Genomic DNA, 24,996 nt, shown 5'->3' with positions numbered 1-24,996 from the left:
CTGCGCTTAAAATTTCTTTTTTGGTTTGCTACAATGCCTTTTCTGAAACGTTGTCTCCTTCTGCTGGAACACTGACTTCTTTCATTTAATGCCTGCAGACTATAAAAGAGAACCCAACCCAAAAAGTTTGGTTGATTAGTCTGTGGCATTCTGTTAAACTGTTGCTTATGGCGGTCTCTGTGAGCTTCTCAGCGACATTCAGCCAGCCAGGTATCCTGCCTGCAGTAGATGGAATGTGGCAATGGAACGCTGGCTGCGCGTGTCATAATAGGCTCTGAGCCTTTATATACCTGTGCACAGCAGCAGCCACCTTCAGTCTGCTGCTGGACAGCCAGCAGCAGCAGCAGCAGGAGAGGTATGTAATCAGGAGCCCTCCTGCTAAGGGTAGACAGCTGCTCGTTCCACCCCACCCCCCGCCTTAATTGGTTCTCCTCCCTTCCAACGGTGTTGAGGCGGGTGGGAACAGCAGGGGGTGAAGGTGCTGTGTTTAAAGAGGTGGAGTTATGCAGATCTAAAACGCGTGGATTGCAGCAGCAGCAAGCCGAAAAGTGCAGGCATGTAAGGGATCTAGAGGATGACAACATGTCTTCTTAACGGGAGTCCAGGAGCTCATCTCCACAAATGGACTTTTCAGGATCCTTGGGTGGCTCCGTAGTTTGAAACCAATTCTGGTTATCGCTTCTCGGCCTTTTGGCAAGATCAGTGGTGGTTTTCTGCTGCTGGTGTTGTTTGGAGGGCAGTTGTGACTGGGGTTCCCCCTTGTGGGGCCCTAGTGTGCGATTGAGCGGCGATTGTGTTTATCTGCTGTAAAAATGGTGGAGAAAACACGTGGATTAGAGGACTCGGTCCGTCTGAAGGTGGCTGCAGGTCATGAAGGAGAAATCGGTTTGGACCAAGTTTGCGTTGATGTCTTGAAGAACATTAATGGCTTGAAGGTAACGGATGTATTGGCACTGCAGGATTTTCAGAAACAAGGAATTTATGATATCACTTTTGTTTCTTTGAGTATTTGCCAGAGAGTCTACATGGAGTTGGTACGAATGAAGGAAGAAAAGGAATTGAAATGCCTAGAGTTTATTGCACTGGAACCTCTGTTCCAGCAGACATATAAGTATGTGGTTGTGCACATGTATAACCCTAAAGTTCCGGATGAGACTGTTTCCAATTTTTTAGCTCGGTATTGTAGTGAGGTTAAATTTTTGGGAAGAATGAAGAACAAATACAATTATCTAAATGGCAAGAGGAGATATGTTGTAAAACTGAGACCGGATGATAGAGCTATTGGGGGTGCCAAGAGCATTCCTGCACAGTTTTCTATCGGAGGAGAAAGGGGATTTTGTTTTTATAATGGACAGATGGAATATTGTAGGAAGTGTCATGAGTTTGGACATGTTCAGAAAGATTGTCCAGTGCAAGGTGATGTTTGTAGAGGTTGTGGGAAATCTGGGCATGTTGCAAGTGGTTGCCCAATGAATAAGGTGTGTGATTTGTGTGGACATGCAGATCACCTTGCAAGGAAATGTAGATTGTGGGCTCAGATTCCTAGGTCACAGGTGGACGCTGAAGAGAGGCAGAAGAAGACTCGGCAGGAAAGTGGGGAGGAGGGCGAAGGCTCAGACTCAGAGGGGGAAAGCCAAAAACAAGATGGTGGTAGGGGAAGAGACCATGCGGTGCCCAAGATGGAGGAAAAGGGGCGGAGCCAGAAGAAAGTTGGTTTGAGGGAGGGGCTGGAAGTAATAAACAAAGTAGCTGATGTGCATGGCCCGGGTGATGGGATGGATTTGTCTAATATGGCGGAGTCAGTGAATCCTGTTTTGGGAAGAGATGGGGGTGAGGAAATGGAGGTTTTGGAGGAGGAGGATTCTGATTCGGATGGAACTATAACCCCTCAGCAGCGTGATAGGGTTAACAGTGATTGGAGTGAAAATGAGGAGGAAGATGATGGCAAGGAGGAGAGTTATGCCTCCGTGATTAAAAGAAGTAAGGTGGAGGGGTGTTGGTCTGGGGGGCAGGAAGATCCAGTCTCCCTAAGACCAGGTTATTCTAACAGGGACTCGAGTTCTGAGTCGCCTGATATACGTAGAAAAGTGGGTGGCAGGAGTGGGTTTTCTCCTGGTTCATGATGGATCGGGTATGGTGGAGATTTTTTCCTGTTGTTATGATGGCGTTGTGTGTTGCTTCTCTGAATGTACGAGGGATTGGTTCTGCTTGCAGGAGAGCAGGGATACTGGAGTACATTGAGAGTGTGAATGCAGATATTGTCTGTCTGCAGGAATGTGTAATTAAATCTGCCCCGCATGAGAGTGAGTGGAATAAGGGGCAATCTTTTTGGTCCCCATGCTCAGAAAACAGGAATGAAGGGGTGGGCATTTTACTGTGTAATTCCAGTCTAAAGGTTTTAGAGTTTAAAGTAATCATACCTGGGAGATGTTTGTTTTTATTAGTGGATTTTTTAGGTCAGCGGGTACGGGTTTTTAATGTTTATGCCCCTGCTGATAAACAAGCAAGAGTTGGGTTTTTGGAGTCTCTAAAGTTGTTTTTACCAGGCAGAGACTTCACTATAGTGGCTGGAGATTTTAATTGTGTCAGATCCGCAAAAGATCGTAAGAGCTCTACGGAAGGTAGGACTGATGTTACGTCTAATATTTTAAATCAGATTGTGCAGGATTTACGCTACACGGATGCTGGTCTGATGGTTGGGCCAAGTGATAAGTTCACATACATATCAGACAGTGGACGTAGTGTTTCCCGAATTGACTATGTTTTTATGTCTGAAGGGATTAAGGTGGCCAAGTGCAACCACGTGATGACGACTTTTTCTGACCACAAGATGATAGTGGTAGATCTGTGTATAGCTGAGTCCCTGGCTTTTGGAAAGGGACTCTGGAAGCTGAACGTAAGCCTGCTGGAAGAGGAGAGTGTTAAGGTTGGTTTTAATAAAGTGTTTTTGTCTTGTGTGTCTGAACAGCACCTTTTTAAAGATTTGCTAGAGTGGTGGGACTGGGCTAAGGAGAAATTTGCATGTTATTTTAAAGGGGTGTGTTTTAGGAGAGCGAAAGCCAAAAGGGATCATGATGCTGCTGTTATTTCAAAATTGGAAGTACTCCATAAGTTTAAGAGAGCGGGGATGGAGGTGGATAAAGAGATTGCAGATTTGAAGGACGAACTGAAGAAGATACTTATTGAAAAAGGGAAGACTATTATGTTTAAGGCAAAAATAAAGCACATGGAGGAAAATGAGCAATGTTCGAGATACTTTTTTAAAAAATGTTTTAAACCTAAAGGGGTTTTTAAGTCTGTTTTTTCTCCTGCAGGGGAGGTATCTGGGGATGAGATGATTGGCAGTATTCTTTCCTTTTATGAAACACTCTTCTCTAACGATAGTAGAGCCAGTGATGCGGAAATTAATGATTATTGCAAAGTATTAACTAATAATATTCCTGAGGAGAAAATTGGGTTTTTAAGTGAGGAGGTTGGGAAAGATGAAATTAGACGGGCAGTGGATGGCTTGGCGAAAGGCAAGACGCCAGGCTGTGATGGTCTTCCTGCTGAATTTTATGTTAGATTTTGGGATATTATAGGTGTGGAGTTTTCCCGGGTGGTGCAATATGGTTTTACTCATGGGATTTTATCGGTTTCTATGCGTAGGGGGATTGTTACGCTGATTCATAAGAAAGGGGACATGAGGGATATTAAAAATTGGAGGCCCATAACATTGTTAAACAGTGATTACAAAATTATTTCTAAAATTGTGGCTGGTAGACTGGCAGATGTGATAGGTGATATGGTGGGGGAGTATCAGGCATGTGCAGTGCCTGGTAGGAAAATTTCAGATAATTTGCTGCTTCTAAGAGACTTAATTTATCAGGCTAATTTGAATAAGAATGCTCTTTTGTTACAGTCGGTGGACCTGGAGAAAGCCTTTGATAAAATATCACATAGATTTTTGTTCTCTGCTTTAAGTCACCTTGGTGTTCCGGATAAATTATTGATGGTCATTAAGAGTTTTTATTGTGGGGTCAGTAGCCAGATTTTAGTTAATGGGCATGTGAGTTCCAGTTTTAATATTTTATCGGGAGTTAGGCAGGGTTGTCCCCTGTCACCAATTCTTTTTATCTGTGTGGTGGAGGCCCTTTTAAAAAGTGTGCAAGTTGACAAGTGTGTGGCTGGTGTTTTTATTCCTGGGGGATCCGGGGGTCCAGTCAAGTCTTTAAGTTATATGGATGATATTGTTTTTACTTGTGGTTCACAGGCGGATCTCAATAGAGTGAATTTGCACGTAAGGATTTTTTGTTGTGTGGCTGGTATGGCGGTGAATTTGGGAAAGTGCCAGCTTTGTAACTTTGGGAGGCAGGTTGAGGTTAACGTGGCAGGAGTGGAGAGTAGGGAGGAAATTGAGGTTCTTGGTGTCATCTTTGAGAAGGAACTGAAAGGGAAAAGCAGCCTGAAGATTCTAGAAGACAAAATGGATCAGAAGTTGAACTTTTGGAAACTAAGGAACCTGTCGCTGAGAGGGAAAGTGCTGGTAATCAAGTCTGTGATTCTCCCGCTTCTGCTGTACACTGCTTTGATTTTCCCACCTGCTGTGCTTTGGACAAAGAGAGTGACAAGGAAACTGTTTGTGTTTTTTTGGGGATCCAAAATGGAGAAACTAAGAAGAGGAATGGTTATGTGTTCTGTGGAAAATGGGGGTTGTGATTTTCCTAACATTGACTTATTTTTAAGAATGCATTATTTTTTGAACATTTATAAATTATCCCAGTGCAATAACAGGACTGCGGACATGTGCAAATATTTAGCAGGATGGCTTTTCCAGAAATGGAGCTGGTGTGAGAAGGATTTAAGAAAACCAGTTTCGTTTGTGATACCGTTTTTTTATGTGGTGCTTAGGTCCTTCTATGATCAAAATGGGATAAGCTCCATGGTTAGACCGGACAAAAAACTGATTGTCTCAGGTATTAAGAAGAAGGAGATGTTATGTGATGTGCCGTTTTGTAATAATGCACAGTCTGGACAGGTGTGGAAGCTTTTTTTCATGTGTGGAATCAGCAACAGACAGAAGGATGTAACCTGGATGGCGTTGCATGGATGCTTGCCAACAAGGGCTTTTTTGAATGACCGGGGGATAAAGGTTCAAGAACTATGTCCTAGGGAAGGTTGCAATAAGGTGGAAACAATACAGCATATTTTTTGGGACTGTTTTTTTGCTAAAAAAGTTTTTACCTTGTTGTCACGTATGTTTGTTGCTTTAGTTGGTTTTCATTGTTTCGATTTTGAAAGGATTTTAATAGGTCAAGATTTTAAGTACTCGCAAAGGAAGCGGGCAAGCTGGATTATTTTTGTCATATATAAAGAGGTTTATGGGACGTTCGGAATTTGGTGATTTTTAAAAAGATTGTTTTTTCCCCCATGGAATGCAGAAAGATTTTTCTTGCTAGACTGTTTTATGCCTATTTATTGGATAAAAAGAAGTATGGTGAGACAGCAGCAGAAGCACTCTGGAACTTTTCACATTGGACTTCTTACAGTAAGTAACAGTTAATTGCAGGGTTGTGTTTTTTGGGATTTTGTTTTTGTTTTTCCGAATGATGATTTGAGAACCCGTTATGTGAATATGCGCTATGATGCATAAATTAATGTGGGTCTTAATCTGAGGAAAAAAAAAAAAAATCTGTTCTTATCAGTTTAATATCTGATACGTCCCCTATCTGGGGACCATATATTAAATGGATTTTTAGAACAGGGAGATGGAAAAAGAGCTTGCTCTGTCCACTCCACGCATTGACCTGGTATTGCAGTATCTCCAGGACCGATGCACCCCTTCTTTAATGCAGTTTCTAAAATCAGAAAGAATTGAATTCAATGTTTTTTGTTCATTTTGCTTGTTTGTCGGATTTTGGGATGGACTCTTTGGCTTTGCTTTTCTTCTCCTCATTGGATTTTTCATGTTCAAAGTTGCAGAAGCCAGATTACAAGCTCATTTTGGTTCAACTTCAGCAACTGTGCATTGCATTGCCATGTAATGTGATGCAATGCTATCTTTCTAGCTCTCCCTTTTTACTTCCTTTTGGATAAACAGACATATTAGGCAAGCATTTTGGAGCTTTCACCTAAATAACTACAGGTGGTGAGATAAGCTGCACAATATAATTGACCTTTCAGTATATTGTTGCACACACACCATCTATTTAGCAAATGCCCTTGTTTTCAACAGCAGCCTTTTAAACTCACCTGAGCTAACAGGTATGTGCGCTGGTTACTCTGCTGCGCTTAAAATTTCTTTTTTGGTTTGCTACAATGCCTTTTCTGAAACGTTGTCTCCTTCTGCTGGAACACTGACTTCTTTCATTTAATGCCTGCAGACTATAAAAGAGAACCCAACCCAAAAAGTTTGGTTGATTAGTCTGTGGCATTCTGTTAAACTGTTGCTTATGGCGGTCTCTGTGAGCTTCTCAGCGACATTCAGCCAGCCAGGTATCCTGCCTGCAGTAGATGGAATGTGGCAATGGAACGCTGGCTGCGCGTGTCATAATAGGCTCTGAGCCTTTATATACCTGTGCACAGCAGCAGCCACCTTCAGTCTGCTGCTGGACAGCCAGCAGCAGCAGCAGCAGGAGAGGTATGTAATCAGGAGCCCTCCTGCTAAGGGTAGACAGCTGCTCGTTCCACCCCACCCCCCGCCTTAATTGGTTCTCCTCCCTTCCAACGGTGTTGAGGCGGGTGGGAACAGCAGGGGGTGAAGGTGCTGTGTTTAAAGAGGTGGAGTTATGCAGATCTAAAACGCGTGGATTGCAGCAGCAGCAAGCCGAAAAGTGCAGGCATGTAAGGGATCTAGAGGTTGACAACATGTCTTCTTAACGGGAGTCCAGGAGCTCATCTCCACAAATGGACTTTTCAGGATCCTTGGGTGGCTCCGTAGTTTGAAACCAATTCTGGTTATCGCTTCTCGGCCTTTTGGCTGCGATCAAGTGTAGTATCTGTTCTTATCAGTTTAATATCTGATACGTCCCCTATCTGGGGACCATATATTAAATGGATTTTTAGAACAGGGAGATGGAAAAAGAGATTGCTCTGTCCACTCCACGCATTGACCTGGTATTGCAGTATCTCCAGGACCGGTGCACCCCTTCTTTAATGCAGTTTCTAAAATCAGAAAGAATTGAATTCAATGTTTTTTGTTCATTTTGCTTGTTTGTCGGATTTTGGGATGGACTCTTTGGCTTTGCTTTTCTTCTCCTCATTGGATTTTTCATGTTCAAAGTTGCAGAAGCCAGATTACAAGCTCATTTTGGTTCAACTTCAGCAACTGTGCATTGCATTGCCATGTAATGTGATGCAATGCTATCTTTCTAGCTCTCCCTTTTTACTTCCTTTTGGATAAACAGACATATTAGGCAAGCATTTTGGAGCTTTCACCTAAATAACTACAGGTGGTGAGATAAGCTGCACAATATAATTGACCTTTCAGTATATTGTTGCACACACACCATCTATTTAGCAAATGCCCTTGTTATCAACAGCAGCCTTTTAAACTCACCTGAGCTAACAGGTATGTGCGCTGGTTACTCTGCTGCGCTTAAAATTTCTTTTTTGGTTTGCTACAATGCCTTTTCTGAAACGTTGTCTCCTTCTGCTGGAACACTGACTTCTTTCATTTAATGCCTGCAGACTATAAAAGAGAACCCAACCCAAAAAGTTTGGTTGATTAGTCTGTGGCATTCTGTTAAACTGTTGCTTATGGCGGTCTCTGTGAGCTTCTCAGCGACATTCAGCCAGCCAGGTATCCTGCCTGCAGTAGATGGAATGTGGCAATGGAACGCTGGCTGCGCGTGTCATAATAGGCTCTGAGCCTTTATATACCTGTGCACAGCAGCAGCCACCTTCAGTCTGCTGCTGGACAGCCAGCAGCAGCAGCAGCAGGAGAGGTATGTAATCAGGAGCCCTCCTGGTAAGGGTAGACAGCTGCTCGTTCCACCCCACCCCCCGCCTTAATTGGTTCTCCTCCCTTCCAACGGTGTTGAGGCGGGTGGGAACAGCAGGGGGTGAAGGTGCAGTGTTTAAAGAGGTGGAGTTATGCAGATCTAAAACGCGTGGATTGCAGCAGCAGCAAGCCGAAAAGTGCAGGCATGTAAGGGATCTAGAGGTTGACAACATGTCTTCTTAACGGGAGTCCAGGAGCTCATCTCCACAAATGGACTTTTCAGGATCCTTGGGTGGCTCCGTAGTTTGAAACCAATTCTGGTTATCGCTTCTCGGCCTTTTGGCTAAGATCAAGTGTAGTATCTGTTCTTATCAGTTTAATATCTGATACGTCCCCTATCTGGGGACCATATATTAAATGGATTTTTAGAACAGGGAGATGGAAAAAGAGCTTGCTCTGTCCACTCCACGCATTGACCTGGTATTGCAGTATCTCCAGGACCGGTGCACCCCTTCTTTAATGCAGTTTCTAAAATCAGAAAGAATTGAATTCAATGTTTTTTGTTCATTTTGCTTGTTTGTCGGATTTTGGGATGGACTCTTTGGCTTTGCTTTTCTTCTCCTCATTGGATTTTTCATGTTCAAAGTTGCAGAAGCCAGATTACAAGCTCATTTTGGTTCAACTTCAGCAACTGTGCATTGCATTGCCATGTAATGTGATGCAATGCTATCTTTCTAGCTCTCCCTTTTTACTTCCTTTTGGATAAACAGACATATTAGGCAAGCATTTTGGAGCTTTCACCTAAATAACTACAGGTGGTGAGATAAGCTGCACAATATAATTGACCTTTCAGTATATTGTTGCACACACACCATCTATTTAGCAAATGCCCTTGTTATCAACAGCAGCCTTTTAAACTCACCTGAGCTAACAGGTATGTGCGCTGGTTACTCTGCTGCGCTTAAAATTTCTTTTTTGGTTTGCTATAATGCCTTTTCTGAAACGTTGTCTCCTTCTGCTGGAACACTGACTTCTTTCATTTAATGCCTGCAGACTATAAAAGAGAACCCAACCCAAAAAGTTTGGTTGATTAGTCTGTGGCATTCTGTTAAACTGTTGCTTATGGCGGTCTCTGTGAGCTTCTCAGCGACATTCAGCCAGCCAGGTATCCTGCCTGCAGTAGATGGAATGTGGCAATGGAACGCTGGCTGCGCGTGTCATAATAGGCTCTGAGCCTTTATATACCTGTGCACAGCAGCAGCCACCTTCAGTCTGCTGCTGGACAGCCAGCAGCAGCAGCAGCAGGAGAGGTATGTAATCAGGAGCCCTCCTGCTAAGGGTAGACAGCTGCTCGTTCCACCCCACCCCCCGCCTTAATTGGTTCTCCTCCCTTCCAACGGTGTTGAGGTGGGTGGGAACAGCAGGGGGTGAAGGTGCTGTGTTTAAAGAGGTGGAGTTATGCAGATCTAAAACGCGTGGATTGCAGCAGCAGCAAGCCGAAAAGTGCAGGCATGTAAGGGATCTAGAGGTTGACAACATGTCTTCTTAACGGGAGTCCAGGAGCTCATCTCCACAAATGGACTTTTCAGGATCCTTGGGTGGCTCCGTAGTTTGAAACCAATTCTGGTTATCGCTTCTCGGCCTTTTGGCTAAGATCAAGTGTAGTATCTGTTCTTATCAGTTTAATATCAGATACGTCCCCTATCTGGGGACCATATATTAAATGGATTTTTAGAACAGGGAGATGGAAAAAGAGCTTGCTCTGTCCACTCCACGCATTGACCTGGTATTGCAGTATCTCCAGGACCGGTGCACCCCTTCTTTAATGCAGTTTCTAAAATCAGAAAGAATTGAATTCAATGTTTTTTGTTCATTTTGCTTGTTTGTCGGATTTTGGGATGGACTCTTTGGCTTTGCTTTTCTTCTCCTCATTGGATTTTTCATGTTCAAAGTTGCAGAAGCCAGATTACAAGCTCATTTTGGTTCAACTTCAGCAACTGTGCATTGCATTGCCATGTAATGTGATGCAATGCTATCTTTCTAGCTCTCCCTTTTTACTTCCTTTTGGATAAACAGACATATTAGGCAAGCATTTTGGAGCTTTCACCTAAATAACTACAGGTGGTGAGATAAGCTGCACAATATAATTGACCTTTCAGTATATTGTTGCACACACACCATCTATTTAGCAAATGCCCTTGTTATCAACAGCAGCCTTTTAAACTCACCTGAGCTAACAGGTATGTGCGCTGGTTACTCTGCTGCGCTTAAAATTTCTTTTTTGGTTTGCTACAATGCCTTTTCTGAAACGTTGTCTCCTTCTGCTGGAACACTGACTTCTTTCATTTAATGCCTGCAGACTATAAAAGAGAACCCAACCCAAAAAGTTTGGTTGATTAGTCTGTGGCATTCTGTTAAACTGTTGCTTATGGCGGTCTCTGTGAGCTTCTCAGCGACATTCAGCCAGCCAGGTATCCTGCCTGCAGTAGATGGAATGTGGCAATGGAACGCTGGCTGCGCGTGTCATAATAGGCTCTGAGCCTTTATATACCTGTGCACAGCAGCAGCCACCTTCAGTCTGCTGCTGGACAGCCAGCAGCAGCAGCAGCAGGAGAGGTATGTAATCAGGAGCCCTCCTGCTAAGGGTAGACAGCTGCTCGTTCCACCCCACCCCCCGCCTTAATTGGTTCTCCTCCCTTCCAACGGTGTTGAGGCGGGTGGGAACAGCAGGGGGTGAAGGTGCTGTGTTTAAAGAGGTGGAGTTATGCAGATCTAAAACGCGTGGATTGCAGCAGCAGCAAGCCGAAAAGTGCAGGCATGTAAGGGATCTAGAGGTTGACAACATGTCTTCTTAACGGGAGTCCAGGAGCTCATCTCCACAAATGGACTTTTCAGGATCCTTGGGTGGCTCCGTAGTTTGAAACCAATTCTGGTTATCGCTTCTCGGCCTTTTGGCTAAGATCAAGTGTAGTATCTTTCGAAAAGGCGGTTTTGGATGTTGGCCGCCCTAGTAGATTGATACATTATGCACACTGGGGTTTAGGCGCTTGTTAGTACGCCAGGTGGCTAATATAGTCATCTGGTGGAAAGCATGGCCCCCCAGGATCGACGCCATTGGGCCGGGGAAGATCGAAAGCCCGAAGTGTGAAGTGCCCCAGGAGTGGTGACCCTGGGGTGCCTTAACTCACTGGGATTGGGAACCCCACTTGAGTTTATGGCACATTTGCACTAGCACTTCCAAATTTCTTTCTTCACACACACCCTTATTCCGGGCCTTCTGGCCTTAGGATGGGGAATTTTTCAATTCCCGGTCGAAGGTCCGGGCAGTATTATACTGTGAAACCTTCACTATTTATTTAAATTTCTTTGTCACTGTGTGTCCACTTATTCACGTGTGTTACGTCCTACTAGGATTTTGTCGGGATGCGGTTCCCTTACGGGTTCCTCTCTTGGCAGGTCTAGGGGGGGAGTGTGTGGCCATCAGGTTCCGCTCCCCCCTGAACCCCCTTGGCTCTCCTCTTTCGGGAGGAGAGCGTTGTTGGCTCCCCTCTTCCGGGAGGGGAGCACAGTCTTTGGCTCCCAGTGCCTTGCTCGGGTGAGAACTCGGGCAGGTGCTGGGGGTAAGATTGGGTCGCCTCTGGCTCCGGCTGGAGGTGGCTATTTGTCCCTGTTCCTCGCTGTGGCCTTCTGGCTCGGAGGGACGGGGAATGGTTTGGGGGACCCTTCTCCTTTTGGAGAGGGTTTCAAGAAGACCAGCATCCTAGTGCACTTTTTTTGTGGCACTTGTCACTTTTTTAAGCGCACTCGGGTTTTGTACACGAATTCGGGCTTTCGATAAAAAAAAAAAAAAAATCTGTTCTTATCAGTTTAATATCTGATACGTCCCCTATCTGGGGACCATATATTAAATGGATTTTTAGAACAGGGAGATGGAAAAAGAGCTTGCTCTGTCCACTCCACGCATTGACCTGGTATTGCAGTATCTCCAGGACCGGTGCACCCCTTCTTTAATGCAGTTTCTAAAATCAGAAAGAATTGAATTCAATGTTTTTTGTTCATTTTGCTTGTTTGTCGGATTTTGGGATGGACTCTTTGGCTTTGCTTTTCTTCTCCTCATTGGATTTTTCATGTTCAAAGTTGCAGAAGCCAGATTACAAGCTCATTTTGGTTCAACTTCAGCAACTGTGCATTGCATTGCCATGTAATGTGATGCAATGCTATCTTTCTAGCTCTCCCTTTTTACTTCCTTTTGGATAAACAGACATATTAGGCAAGCATTTTGGAGCTTTCACCTAAATAACTACAGGTGGTGAGATAAGCTGCACAATATAATTGACCTTTCAGTATATTGTTGCACACACACCATCTATTTAGCAAATGCCCTTGTTATCAACAGCAGCCTTTTAAACTCACCTGAGCTAACAGGTATGTGCGCTGGTTACTCTGCTGCACTTAAAATTTCTTTTTTAGTTTGCTACAATGCCTTTTCTGAAACGTTGTCTCCTTCTGCTGGAACACTGACTTCTTTCATTTAATGCCTGCAGACTATAAAAGAGAACCCAACCCAAAAAGTTTGGTTGATTAGTCTGTGGCATTCTGTTAAACTGTTGCTTATGGCGGTCTCTGTGAGCTTCTCAGCGACATTCAGCCAGCCAGGTATCCTGCCTGCAGTAGATGGAATGTGGCAATGGAACGCTGGCTGCGCGTGTCATAATAGGCTCTGAGCCTTTATATACCTGTGCACAGCAGCAGCCACCTTCAGTCTGCTGCTGGACAGCCAGCAGCAGCAGCAGCAGGAGAGGTATGTAATCAGGAGCCCTCCTGCTAAGGGTAGACAGCTGCTCGTTCCACCCCACCCCCCGCCTTAATTGGTTCTCCTCCCTTCCAACGGTGTTGAGGCGGGTGGGAACAGCAGGGGGTGAAGGTGCTGTGTTTAAAGAGGTGGAGTTATGCAGATCTAAAACGCGTGGATTGCAGCAGCAGCAAGCCGAAAAGTGCAGGCATGTAAGGGATCTAGAGGTTGACAACATGTCTTCTTAACGGGAGTCCAGGAGCTCATCTCCACAAATGGACTTTTCAGGATCCTTGGGTGGCTCCGTAGTTTGAAACCAATTCTGGTTATCGCTTCTCGGCCTTTTGGCTAAGATCAAGTGTAGTATCTGTTCTTATCAGTTTAATATCTGATACGTCCCCTATCTGGGGACCATATATTAAATGGATTTTTAGAACAGGGAGATGGAAAAAGAGCTTGCTCTGTCCACTCCACGCATTGACCTGGTATTGCAGTATCTCCAGGACCGGTGCACCCCTTCTTTAATGCAGTTTCTAAAATCAGAAAGAATTGAATTCAATGTTTTTTGTTCATTTTGCTTGTTTGTCGGATTTTGGGATGGACTCTTTGGCTTTGCTTTTCTTCTCCTCATTGGATTTTTCATGTTCAAAGTTGCAGAAGCCAGATTACAAGCTCATTTTGGTTCAACTTCAGCAACTGTGCATTGCATTGCCATGTAATGTGATGCAATGCTATCTTTCTAGCTCTCCCTTTTTACTTCCTTTTGGATAAACAGACATATTAGGCAAGCATTTTGGAGCTTTCACCTAAATAACTACAGGTGGTGAGATAAGCTGCACAATATAATTGACCTTTCAGTATATTGTTGCACACACACCATCTATTTAGCAAATGCCCTTGTTATCAACAGCAGCCTTTTAAACTCACCTGAGCTAACAGGTATGTGCGCTGGTTACTCTGCTGCGCTTAAAATTTCTTTTTTGGTTTGCTACAATGCCTTTTCTGAAACGTTGTCTCCTTCTGCTGGAACACTGACTTCTTTCATTTAATGCCTGCAGACTATAAAAGAGAACCCAACCCAAAAAGTTTGGTTGATTAGTCTGTGGCATTCTGTTAAACTGTTGCTTATGGCGGTCTCTGTGAGCTTCTCAGCGACATTCAGCCAGCCAGGTATCCTGCCTGCAGTAGATGGAATGTGGCAATGGAACGCTGGCTGCGCGTGTCATAATAGGCTCTGAGCCTTTATATACCTGTGCACAGCAGCAGCCACCTTCAGTCTGCTGCTGGACAGCCAGCAGCAGCAGCAGCAGGAGAGGTATGTAATCAGGAGCCCTCCTGCTAAGGGTAGACAGCTGCTCGTTCCACCCCACCCCCCGCCTTAATTGGTTCTCCTCCCTTCCAACGGTGTTGAGGCGGGTGGGAACAGCAGGGGGTGAAGGTGCTGTGTTTAAAGAGGTGGAGTTATGCAGATCTAAAACGCGTGGATTGCAGCAGCAGCAAGCCGAAAAGTGCAGGCATGTAAGGGATCTAGAGGTTGACAACATGTCTTCTTAACGGGAGTCCAGGAGCTCATCTCCACAAATGGACTTTTCAGGATCCTTGGGTGGCTCCGTAGTTTGAAACCAATTCTGGTTATCGCTTCTCGGCCTTTTGGCTAAGATCAAGTGTAGTATCTGTTCTTATCAGTTTAATATCTGATACGTCCCCTATCTGGGGACCATATATTAAATGGATTTTTAGAACAGGGAGATGGAAAAAGAGCTTGCTCTGTCCACTCCACGCATTGACCTGGTATTGCAGTATCTCCAGGACCGGTGCACCCCTTCTTTAATGCAGTTTCTAAAATCAGAAAGAATTGAATTCAATGTTTTTTGTTCATTTTGCTTGTTTGTCGGATTTTGGGATGGACTCTTTGGCTTTGCTTTTCTTCTCCTCATTGGATTTTTCATGTTCAAAGTTGCAGAAGCCAGATTACAAGCTCATTTTGGTTCAACTTCAGCAACTGTGCATTGCATTGCCATGTAATGTGATGCAATGCTATCTTTCTAGCTCTCCCTTTTTACTTCCTTTTGGATAAACAGACATATTAGGCAAGCATTTTGGAGCTTTCACCTAAATAACTACAGGTGGTGAGATAAGCTGCACAATATAATTGACCTTTCAGTATATTGTTGCACACACACCATCTATTTAGCAAATGCCCTTGTTATCAACAGCAGCCTTTTAAACTCACCTGAGCTAACAGGTATGTGCGCTGGTTACTCTGCTGCGCTTAAAATTTCTTTTTTGGTTTGCTACAATGCCTTTTCTGAAACGTTGTCTCCTTCTGCTGGAACACTGACTTCTTTCATTTAATGCCTGCAGACTATAAAAGAGAACCCAACCCAAAAAGTTTGGTTGATTAGTCTGTGGCATTCTGTTAAACTGTTGCTTATGGCGGTCTCTGTGAGCTTCTCAGCGACATTCAGCCAGCCAGGTATCCTGCCTGCAGTAGATGGAATGTGGCAATGGAACGCTGGCTGCGCGTGTCATAATAGGCTCTGAGCCTTTATATACCTGTGCACAGCAGCAGCCACCTTCAGTCTGCTGCTGGACCGCCAGCAGCAGCAGCAGCAGGAGAGGTATGTAATCAGGAGCCCTCCTGCTAAGGGTAGACAGCTGCTCGTTCCACCCCACCCCCCGCCTTAATTGGTTCTCCTCCCTTCCAACGGTGTTGAGGCGGGTGGGAACAGCAGGGGGTGAAGGTGCTGTGTTTAAAGAGGTGGAGTTATGCAGATCTAAAACGCGTGGATTGCAGCAGCAGCAAGCCGAAAAGTGCAGGCATGTAAGGGATCTAGAGGTTGACAACATGTCTTCTTAACGGGAGTCCAGGAGCTCATCTCCACAAATGGACTTTTCAGGATCCTTGGGTGGCTCCGTAGTTTGAAACCAATTCTGGTTATCGCTTCTCGGCCTTTTGGCTAAGATCAAGTGTAGTATCTGTTCTTATCAGTTTAATATCTGATACGTCCCCTATCTGGGGACCATATATTAAATGGATTTTTAGAACAGGGAGATGGAAAAAGAGCTTGCTCTGTCCACTCCACGCATTGACCTGGTATTGCAGTATCTCCAGGACCGGTGCACCCCTTCTTTAATGCAGTTTCTAAAATCAGAAAGAATTGAATTCAATGTTTTTTGTTCATTTTGCTTGTTTATCGGATTTTGGGATGGACTCTTTGGCTTTGCTTTTCTTCTCCTCATTGGATTTTTCATGTTCAAAGTTGCAGAAGCCAGATTACAAGCTCATTTTGGTTCAACTTCAGCAACTGTGCATTGCATTGCCATGTAATGTGATGCAATGCTATCTTTCTAGCTCTCCCTTTTTACTTCCTTTTGGATAAACAGACATATTAGGCAAGCATTTTGGAGCTTTCACCTAAATAACTACAGGTGGTGAGATAAGCTGCACAATATAATTGACCTTTCAGTATATTGTTGCACACACACCATCTATTTAGCAAATGCCCTTGTTATCAACAGCAGCCTTTTAAACTCACCTGAGCTAACAGGTATGTGCGCTGGTTACTCTGCTGCGCTTAAAATTTCTTTTTTGGTTTGCTACAATGCCTTTTCTGAAACGTTGTCTCCTTCTGCTGGAACACTGACTTCTTTCATTTAATGCCTGCAGACTATAAAAGAGAACCCAACCCAAAAAGTTTGGTTGATTAGTCTGTGGCATTCTGTTAAACTGTTGCTTATGGCGGTCTCTGTGAGCTTCTCAGCGACATTCAGCCAGCCAGGTATCCTGCCTGCAGTAGATGGAATGTGGCAATGGAACGCTGGCTGCGCGTGTCATAATAGGCTCTGAGCCTTTATATACCTGTGCACAGCAGCAGCCACCTTCAGTCTGCTGATGGACAGCCAGCAGCAGCAGCAGGAGAGGTATGTAATCAGGAGCCCTCCTGCTAAGGGTAGACAGCTGCTCGTTCCACCCCACCCCCCGCCTTAATTGGTTCTCCTCCCTTCCAACGGTGTTGAGGCGGGTGGGAACAGCAGGGGGTGAAGGTGCTGTGTTTAAAGAGGTGGAGTTATGCAGATCTAAAACGCGTGGATTGCAGCAGCAGCAAGCCGAAAAGTGCAGGCATGTAAGGGATCTAGAGGTTGACAACATGTCTTCTTAACGGGAGTCCAGGAGCTCATCTCCACAAATGGACTTTTCAGGATCCTTGGGTGGCTCCGTAGTTTGAAACCAATTCTGGTTATCGCTTCTCGGCCTTTTGGCTAAGATCAAGTGTAGTATCTGTTCTTATCAGTTTAATATCTGATACGTCCCCTATCTGGGGACCATATATTAAATGGATTTTTAGAACAGGGAGATGGAAAAAGAGCTTGCTCTGTCCACTCCACGCATTGACCTGGTATTGCAGTATCTCCAGGACCGGTGCACCCCTTCTTTAATGCAGTTTCTAAAATCAGAAAGAATTGAATTCAATGTTTTTTGTTCATTTTGCTTGTTTGTCGGATTTTGGGATGGACTCTTTGGCTTTGCTTTTCTTCTCCTCATTGGATTTTTCATGTTCAAAGTTGCAGAAGCCAGATTACAAGCTCATTTTGGTTCAACTTCAGCAACTGTGCATTGCATTGCCATGTAATGTGATGCAATGCTATCTTTCTAGCTCTCCCTTTTTACTTCCTTTTGGATAAACAGACATATTAGGCAAGCATTTTGGAGCTTTCACCTAAATAACTACAGGTGGTGAGATAAGCTGCACAATATAATTGACCTTTCAGTATATTGTTGCACACACACCATCTATTTAGCAAATGCCCTTGTTATCAACAGCAGCCTTTTAAACTCACCTGAGCTAACAGGTATGTGCGCTGGTTACTCTGCTGCGCTTAAAATTTCTTTTTTGGTTTGCTACAATGCCTTTTCTGAAACGTTGTCTCCTTCTGCTGGAACACTGACTTCTTTCATTTAATGCCTGCAGACTATAAAAGAGAACCCAACCCAAAAAGTTTGGTTGATTAGTCTGTGGCATTCTGTTAAACTGTTGCTTATGGCGGTCTCTGTGAGCTTCTCAGCGACATTCAGCCAGCCAGGTATCCTGCCTGCAGTAGATGGAATGTGGCAATGGAACGCTGGCTGCGCGTGTCATAATAGGCTCTGAGCCTTTATATACCTGTGCACAGCAGCAGCCACCTTCAGTCTGCTGCTGGACAGCCAGCAGCAGCAGCAGCAGGAGAGGTATGTAATCAGGAGCCCTCCTGCTAAGGGTAGACAGCTGCTCGTTCCACCCCACCCCCCGCCTTAATTGGTTCTCCTCCCTTCCAACGGTGTTGAGGCGGGTGGGAACAGCAGGGGGTGAAGGTGCTGTGTTTAAAGAGGTGGAGTTATGCAGATCTAAAACGCGTGGATTGCAGCAGCAGCAAGCCGAAAAGTGCAGGCATGTAAGGGATCTAGAGGTTGACAACATGTCTTCTTAACGGGAGTCCAGGAGCTCATCTCCACAAATGGACTTTTCAGGATCCTTGGGTGGCTCCGTAGTTTGAAACCAATTCTGGTTATCGCTTCTCGGCCTTTTGGCTAAGATCAAGTGTAGTATCTGTTCTTATCAGTTTAATATCTGATACGTCCCCTATCTGGGGACCATATATTAAATGGATTTTTAGAACAGGGAGATGGAAAAAGAGCTTGCTCTGTCCACTCCACGCATTGACCTGGTATTGCAGTATCTCCAGGACCGGTGCACCCCTTCTTTAATGCAGTTTCTAAAATCAGAAAGAATTGAATTCAATGTTTTTTGTTCATTTTGCTTGTTTGTCGGATTTTGGGATGGACTCTTTGGCTTTGCTTTTCTTCTCCTCATTGGATTTTTCATGTTCAAAGTTGCAGAAGCCAGATTACAAGCTCATTTTGGTTCAACTTCAGCAACTGTGCATTGCATTGCCATGTAATGTGATGCAATGCTATCTTTCTAGCTCTCCCTTTTTACTTCCTTTTGGATAAACAGACATATTAGGCAAGCATTTTGGAGCTTTCACCTAAATAACTACAGGTGGTGAGATAAGCTGCACAATATAATTGACCTTTCAGTATATTGTTGCACACACACCATCTATTTAGCAAATGCCCTTGTTATCAACAGCAGCCTTTTAAACTCACCTGAACTAACAGGTATGTGCGCTGGTTACTCTGCTGCGCTTAAAATTTCTTTTTTGGTTTGCTACAATGCCTTTTCTGAAACGTTGTCTCCTTCTGCTGGAACACTGACTTCTTTCATTTAATGCCTGCAGACTATAAAAGAGAACCCAACCCAAAAAGTTTGGTTGATTAGTCTGTGGCATTCTGTTAAACTGTTGCTTATGGCGGTCTCTGTGAGCTTCTCAGCGACATTCAGCCAGCCAGGTATCCTGCCTGCAGTAGATGGAATGTGGCAATGGAACGCTGGCTGCGCGTGTCATAATAGGCTCTGAGCCTTTATATACCTGTGCACAGCAGCAGCCACCTTCAGTCTGCTGCTGGACAGCCAGCAGCAGCAGCAGCAGGAGAGGTATGTAATCAGGAGCCCTCCTGCTAAGGGTAGACAGCTGCTCGTTCCACCCCACCCCCCGCCTTAATTGGTTCTCCTCCCTTCCAACGGTGTTGAGGCGGGTGGGAACAGCAGGGGGTGAAGGTGCTGTGTTTAAAGAGGTGGAGTTATGCAGATCTAAAACGCGTGGATTGCAGCAGCAGCAAGCCGAAAAGTGCAGGCATGTAAGGGATCTAGAGGTTGACAACATGTCTTCTTAACGGGAGTCCAGGAGCTCATCTCCACAAATGGACTTTTCAGGATCCTTGGGTGGCTCCGTAGTTTGAAACCAATTCTGGTTATCGCTTCTCGGCCTTTTGGCTAAGATCAAGTGTAGTATCTGTTCTTATCAGTTTAATATATGATACGTCCCCTATCTGGGGACCATATAGTAAATGGATTTTTAGAACAGGGAGATGGAAAAAGAGCTTGCTCTGTCCACTCCACGCATTGACCTGGTATTGCAGTATCTCCAGGACCGGTGCACCCCTTCTTTAATGCAGTTTCTAAAATCAGAAAGAATTGAATTCAATGTTTTTTGTTCATTTTGCTTGTTTGTCGGATTTTGGGATGGACTCTTTGGCTTTGCTTTTCTTCTCCTCATTGGATTTTTCATGTTCAAAGTTGCAGAAGCCAGATTACAAGCTCATTTTGGTTCAACTTCAGCAACTGTGCATTGCATTGCCATGTAATGTGATGCAATGCTATCTTTCTAGCTCTCCCTTTTTACTTCCTTTTGGATAAACAGACATATTAGGCAAGCATTTTGGAGCTTTCACCTAAATAACTACAGGTGGTGAGATAAGCTGCACAATATAATTGACCTTTCAGTATATTGTTGCACACACACCATCTATTTAGCAAATGCCCTTGTTATCAACAGCAGCCTTTTAAACTCACCTGAACTAACAGGTATGTGCGCTGGTTACTCTGCTGCGCTTAAAATTTCTTTTTTGGTTTGCTACAATGCCTTTTCTGAAACGTTGTCTCCTTCTGCTGGAACACTGACTTCTTTCATTTAATGCCTGCAGACTATAAAAGAGAACCCAACCCAAAAAGTTTGGTTGATTAGTCTGTGGCATTCTGTTAAACTGTTGCTTATGGCGGTCTCTGTGAGCTTCTCAGCGACATTCAGCCAGCCAGGTATCCTGCCTGCAGTAGATGGAATGTGGCAATGGAACGCTGGCTGCGCGTGTCATAATAGGCTCTGAGCCTTTATATACCTGTGCACAGCAGCAGCCACCTTCAGTCTGCTGCTGGACAGCCAGCAGCAGCAGCAGCAGGAGAGGTATGTAATCAGGAGCCCTCCTGCTAAGGGTAGACAGCTGCTCGTTCCACCCCACCCCCCGCCTTAATTGGTTCTCCTCCCTTCCAACGGTGTTGAGGCGGGTGGGAACAGCAGGGGGTGAAGGTGCTGTGTTTAAAGAGGTGGAGTTATGCAGATCTAAAACGCGTGGATTGCAGCAGCAGCAAGCCGAAAAGTGCAGGCATGTAAGGGATCTAGAGGTTGACAACATGTCTTCTTAACGGGAGTCCAGGAGCTCATCTCCACAAATGGACTTTTCAGGATCCTTGGGTGGCTCCGTAGTTTGAAACCAATTCTGGTTATCGCTTCTCGGCCTTTTGGCTAAGATCAAGTGTAGTATCTGTTCTTATCAGTTTAATATATGATACGTCCCCTATCTGGGGACCATATAGTAAATGGATTTTTAGAACAGGGAGATGGAAAAAGAGCTTGCTCTGTCCACTCCACGCATTGACCTGGTATTGCAGTATCTCCAGGACCGGTGCACCCCTTCTTTAATGCAGTTTCTAAAATCAGAAAGAATTGAATTCAATGTTTTTTGTTCATTTTGCTTGTTTGTCGGATTTTGGGATGGACTCTTTGGCTTTGCTTTTCTTCTCCTCATTGGATTTTTCATGTTCAAAGTTGCAGAAGCCAGATTACAAGCTCATTTTGGTTCAACTTCAGCAACTGTGCATTGCATTGCCATGTAATGTGATGCAATGCTATCTTTCTAGCTCTCCCTTTTTACTTCCTTTTGGATAAACAGACATATTAGGCAAGCATTTTGGAGCTTTCACCTAAATAACTACAGGTGGTGAGATAAGCTGCACAATATAATTGACCTTTCAGTATATTGTTGCACACACACCATCTATTTAGCAAATGCCCTTGTTATCAACAGCAGCCTTTTAAACTCACCTGAACTAACAGGTATGTGCGCTGGTTACTCTGCTGCGCTTAAAATTTCTTTTTTGGTTTGCTACAATGCCTTTTCTGAAACGTTGTCTCCTTCTGCTGGAACACTGACTTCTTTCATTTAATGCCTGCAGACTATAAAAGAGAACCCAACCCAAAAAGTTTGGTTGATTAGTCTGTGGCATTCTGTTAAACTGTTGCTTATGGCGGTCTCTGTGAGCTTCTCAGCGACATTCAGCCAGCCAGGTATCCTGCCTGCAGTAGATGGAATGTGGCAATGGAACGCTGGCTGCGCGTGTCATAATAGGCTCTGAGCCTTTATATACCTGTGCACAGCAGCAGCCACCTTCAGTCTGCTGCTGGACAGCCAGCAGCAGCAGCAGCAGGAGAGGTATGTAATCAGGAGCCCTCCTGCTAAGGGTAGACAGCTGCTCGTTCCACCCCACCCCCCGCCTTAATTGGTTCTCCTCCCTTCCAACGGTGTTGAGGCGGGTGGGAACAGCAGGGGGTGAAGGTGCTGTGTTTAAAGAGGTGGAGTTATGCAGATCTAAAACGCGTGGATTGCAGCAGCAGCAAGCCGAAAAGTGCAGGCATGTAAGGGATCTAGAGGTTGACAACATGTCTTCTTAACGGGAGTCCAGGAGCTCATCTCCACAAATGGACTTTTCAGGATCCTTGGGTGGCTCCGTAGTTTGAAACCAATTCTGGTTATCGCTTCTCGGCCTTTTGGCTAAGATCAAGTGTAGTATCTGTTCTTATCAGTTTAATATATGATACGTCCCCTATCTGGGGACCATATAGTAAATGGATTTTTAGAACAGGGAGATGGAAAAAGAGCTTGCTCTGTCCACTCCACGCATTGACCTGGTATTGCAGTATCTCCAGGACCGGTGCACCCCTTCTTTAATGCAGTTTCTAAAATCAGAAAGAATTGAATTCAATGTTTTTTGTTCATTTTGCTTGTTTGTCGGATTTTGGGATGGACTCTTTGGCTTTGCTTTTCTTCTCCTCATTGGATTTTTCATGTTCAAAGTTGCAGAAGCCAGATTACAAGCTCATTTTGGTTCAACTTCAGCAACTGTGCATTGCATTGCCATGTAATGTGATGCAATGCTATCTTTCTAGCTCTCCCTTTTTACTTCCTTTTGGATAAACAGACATATTAGGCAAGCATTTTGGAGCTTTCACCTAAATAACTACAGGTGGTGAGATAAGCTGCACAATATAATTGACCTTTCAGTATATTGTTGCACACACACCATCTATTTAGCAAATGCCCTTGTTATCAACAGCAGCCTTTTAAACTCACCTGAACTAACAGGTATGTGCGCTGGTTACTCTGCTGCGCTTAAAATTTCTTTTTTGGTTTGCTACAATGCCTTTTCTGAAACGTTGTCTCCTTCTGCTGGAACACTGACTTCTTTCATTTAATGCCTGCAGACTATAAAAGAGAACCCAACCCAAAAAGTTTGGTTGATTAGTCTGTGGCATTCTGTTAAACTGTTGCTTATGGCGGTCTCTGTGAGCTTCTCAGCGACATTCAGCCAGCCAGGTATCCTGCCTGCAGTAGATGGAATGTGGCAATGGAACGCTGGCTGCGCGTGTCATAATAGGCTCTGAGCCTTTATATACCTGTGCACAGCAGCAGCCACCTTCAGTCTGCTGCTGGACAGCCAGCAGCAGCAGCAGCAGGAGAGGTATGTAATCAGGAGCCCTCCTGCTAAGGGTAGACAGCTGCTCGTTCCACCCCACCCCCCGCCTTAATTGGTTCTCCTCCCTTCCAACGGTGTTGAGGCGGGTGGGAACAGCAGGGGGTGAAGGTGCTGTGTTTAAAGAGGTGGAGTTATGCAGATCTAAAACGCGTGGATTGCAGCAGCAGCAAGCCGAAAAGTGCAGGCATGTAAGGGATCTAGAGGTTGACAACATGTCTTCTTAACGGGAGTCCAGGAGCTCATCTCCACAAATGGACTTTTCAGGATCCTTGGGTGGCTCCGTAGTTTGAAACCAATTCTGGTTATCGCTTCTCGGCCTTTTGGCTAAGATCAAGTGTAGTATCTGTTCTTATCAGTTTAATATATGATACGTCCCCTATCTGGGGACCATATAGTAAATGGATTTTTAGAACAGGGAGATGGAAAAAGAGCTTGCTCTGTCCACTCCACGCATTGACCTGGTATTGCAGTATCTCCAGGACCGGTGCACCCCTTCTTTAATGCAGTTTCTAAAATCAGAAAGAATTGAATTCAATGTTTTTTGTTCATTTTGCTTGTTTGTCGGATTTTGGGATGGACTCTTTGGCTTTGCTTTTCTTCTCCTCATTGGATTTTTCATGTTCAAAGTTGCAGAAGCCAGATTACAAGCTCATTTTGGTTCAACTTCAGCAACTGTGCATTGCATTGCCATGTAATGTGATGCAATGCTATCTTTCTAGCTCTCCCTTTTTACTTCCTTTTGGATAAACAGACATATTAGGCAAGCATTTTGGAGCTTTCACCTAAATAACTACAGGTGGTGAGATAAGCTGCACAATATAATTGACCTTTCAGTATATTGTTGCACACACACCATCTATTTAGCAAATGCCCTTGTTATCAACAGCAGCCTTTTAAACTCACCTGAACTAACAGGTATGTGCGCTGGTTACTCTGCTGCGCTTAAAATTTCTTTTTTGGTTTGCTACAATGCCTTTTCTGAAACGTTGTCTCCTTCTGCTGGAACACTGACTTCTTTCATTTAATGCCTGCAGACTATAAAAGAGAACCCAACCCAAAAAGTTTGGTTGATTAGTCTGTGGCATTCTGTTAAACTGTTGCTTATGGCGGTCTCTGTGAGCTTCTCAGCGACATTCAGCCAGCCAGGTATCCTGCCTGCAGTAGATGGAATGTGGCAATGGAACGCTGGCTGCGCGTGTCATAATAGGCTCTGAGCCTTTATATACCTGTGCACAGCAGCAGCCACCTTCAGTCTGCTGCTGGACAGCCAGCAGCAGCAGCAGCAGGAGAGGTATGTAATCAGGAGCCCTCCTGCTAAGGGTAGACAGCTGCTCGTTCCACCCCACCCCCCGCCTTAATTGGTTCTCCTCCCTTCCAACGGTGTTGAGGCGGGTGGGAACAGCAGGGGGTGAAGGTGCTGTGTTTAAAGAGGTGGAGTTATGCAGATCTAAAACGCGTGGATTGCAGCAGCAGCAAGCCGAAAAGTGCAGGCATGTAAGGGATCTAGAGGTTGACAACATGTCTTCTTAACGGGAGTCCAGGAGCTCATCTCCACAAATGGACTTTTCAGGATCCTTGGGTGGCTCCGTAGTTTGAAACCAATTCTGGTTATCGCTTCTCGGCCTTTTGGCTAAGATCAAGTGTAGTATCTGTTCTTATCAGTTTAATATATGATACGTCCCCTATCTGGGGACCATATAGTAAATGGATTTTTAGAACAGGGAGATGGAAAAAGAGCTTGCTCTGTCCACTCCACGCATTGACCTGGTATTGCAGTATCTCCAGGACCGGTGCACCCCTTCTTTAATGCAGTT

The 24,996-nt window shown here is 44.7% G+C and overlaps 15 non-coding genes and 1 pseudogene across 15 annotated transcripts; all 16 read left to right on the top strand.

The window, feature by feature from the left end:
• Positions 1-5,628: 5,628 nt before the first annotated feature.
• LOC141204370 (U2 spliceosomal RNA) lies at positions 5,629-5,823 on the top strand. Its single transcript, XR_012275301.1, has one exon. It is a non-coding gene; the product is annotated as a U2 spliceosomal RNA (small nuclear RNA).
• Positions 5,824-6,938: 1,115 nt separating this feature from the next.
• Positions 6,939-7,129, top strand: LOC141204226 (U2 spliceosomal RNA). The gene has a single exon (XR_012275194.1). It is a non-coding gene; the product is annotated as a U2 spliceosomal RNA (small nuclear RNA).
• Positions 7,130-8,244: 1,115 nt separating this feature from the next.
• Positions 8,245-8,435, top strand: LOC141203962 (U2 spliceosomal RNA). Its single transcript, XR_012274938.1, has one exon. It is a non-coding gene; the product is annotated as a U2 spliceosomal RNA (small nuclear RNA).
• Positions 8,436-9,550: 1,115 nt separating this feature from the next.
• LOC141204207 (U2 spliceosomal RNA) lies at positions 9,551-9,741 on the top strand. The gene has a single exon (XR_012275175.1). It is a non-coding gene; the product is annotated as a U2 spliceosomal RNA (small nuclear RNA).
• A 1,115-nt stretch (positions 9,742-10,856) lies between these two features.
• On the top strand, positions 10,857-10,948 carry LOC141204454 (U2 spliceosomal RNA; annotated as a pseudogene).
• A 795-nt stretch (positions 10,949-11,743) lies between these two features.
• LOC141204340 (U2 spliceosomal RNA) lies at positions 11,744-11,926 on the top strand. Its single transcript, XR_012275279.1, has one exon. It is a non-coding gene; the product is annotated as a U2 spliceosomal RNA (small nuclear RNA).
• A 1,115-nt stretch (positions 11,927-13,041) lies between these two features.
• Positions 13,042-13,232, top strand: LOC141203960 (U2 spliceosomal RNA). The gene has a single exon (XR_012274936.1). It is a non-coding gene; the product is annotated as a U2 spliceosomal RNA (small nuclear RNA).
• Positions 13,233-14,347: 1,115 nt separating this feature from the next.
• Positions 14,348-14,538, top strand: LOC141203959 (U2 spliceosomal RNA). Its single transcript, XR_012274935.1, has one exon. It is a non-coding gene; the product is annotated as a U2 spliceosomal RNA (small nuclear RNA).
• Positions 14,539-15,653: 1,115 nt separating this feature from the next.
• Positions 15,654-15,844, top strand: LOC141203958 (U2 spliceosomal RNA). The gene has a single exon (XR_012274934.1). It is a non-coding gene; the product is annotated as a U2 spliceosomal RNA (small nuclear RNA).
• Positions 15,845-16,956: 1,112 nt separating this feature from the next.
• On the top strand, positions 16,957-17,147 carry LOC141203957 (U2 spliceosomal RNA). The gene has a single exon (XR_012274933.1). It is a non-coding gene; the product is annotated as a U2 spliceosomal RNA (small nuclear RNA).
• A 1,115-nt stretch (positions 17,148-18,262) lies between these two features.
• LOC141203956 (U2 spliceosomal RNA) lies at positions 18,263-18,453 on the top strand. The gene has a single exon (XR_012274932.1). It is a non-coding gene; the product is annotated as a U2 spliceosomal RNA (small nuclear RNA).
• Positions 18,454-19,568: 1,115 nt separating this feature from the next.
• On the top strand, positions 19,569-19,759 carry LOC141204224 (U2 spliceosomal RNA). The gene has a single exon (XR_012275192.1). It is a non-coding gene; the product is annotated as a U2 spliceosomal RNA (small nuclear RNA).
• Positions 19,760-20,874: 1,115 nt separating this feature from the next.
• LOC141204223 (U2 spliceosomal RNA) lies at positions 20,875-21,065 on the top strand. The gene has a single exon (XR_012275191.1). It is a non-coding gene; the product is annotated as a U2 spliceosomal RNA (small nuclear RNA).
• Positions 21,066-22,180: 1,115 nt separating this feature from the next.
• Positions 22,181-22,371, top strand: LOC141204221 (U2 spliceosomal RNA). Its single transcript, XR_012275189.1, has one exon. It is a non-coding gene; the product is annotated as a U2 spliceosomal RNA (small nuclear RNA).
• A 1,115-nt stretch (positions 22,372-23,486) lies between these two features.
• Positions 23,487-23,677, top strand: LOC141204220 (U2 spliceosomal RNA). The gene has a single exon (XR_012275188.1). It is a non-coding gene; the product is annotated as a U2 spliceosomal RNA (small nuclear RNA).
• Positions 23,678-24,792: 1,115 nt separating this feature from the next.
• LOC141204219 (U2 spliceosomal RNA) lies at positions 24,793-24,983 on the top strand. The gene has a single exon (XR_012275187.1). It is a non-coding gene; the product is annotated as a U2 spliceosomal RNA (small nuclear RNA).
• Positions 24,984-24,996: the final 13 nt, after the last annotated feature.

This window comes from Phyllobates terribilis, unplaced genomic scaffold, assembly GCF_046119375.1.
Source record: "Phyllobates terribilis strain yellow unplaced genomic scaffold, ASM4611937v1 Scaffold_134__1_contigs__length_4944459, whole genome shotgun sequence".
Classification (NCBI taxonomy): Eukaryota; Metazoa; Chordata; class Amphibia; order Anura; family Dendrobatidae; genus Phyllobates; species Phyllobates terribilis.
The sequence above is the reverse complement of the archived record's forward strand: the minus strand, read 5'-3'. Positions and strand labels throughout refer to the sequence as shown.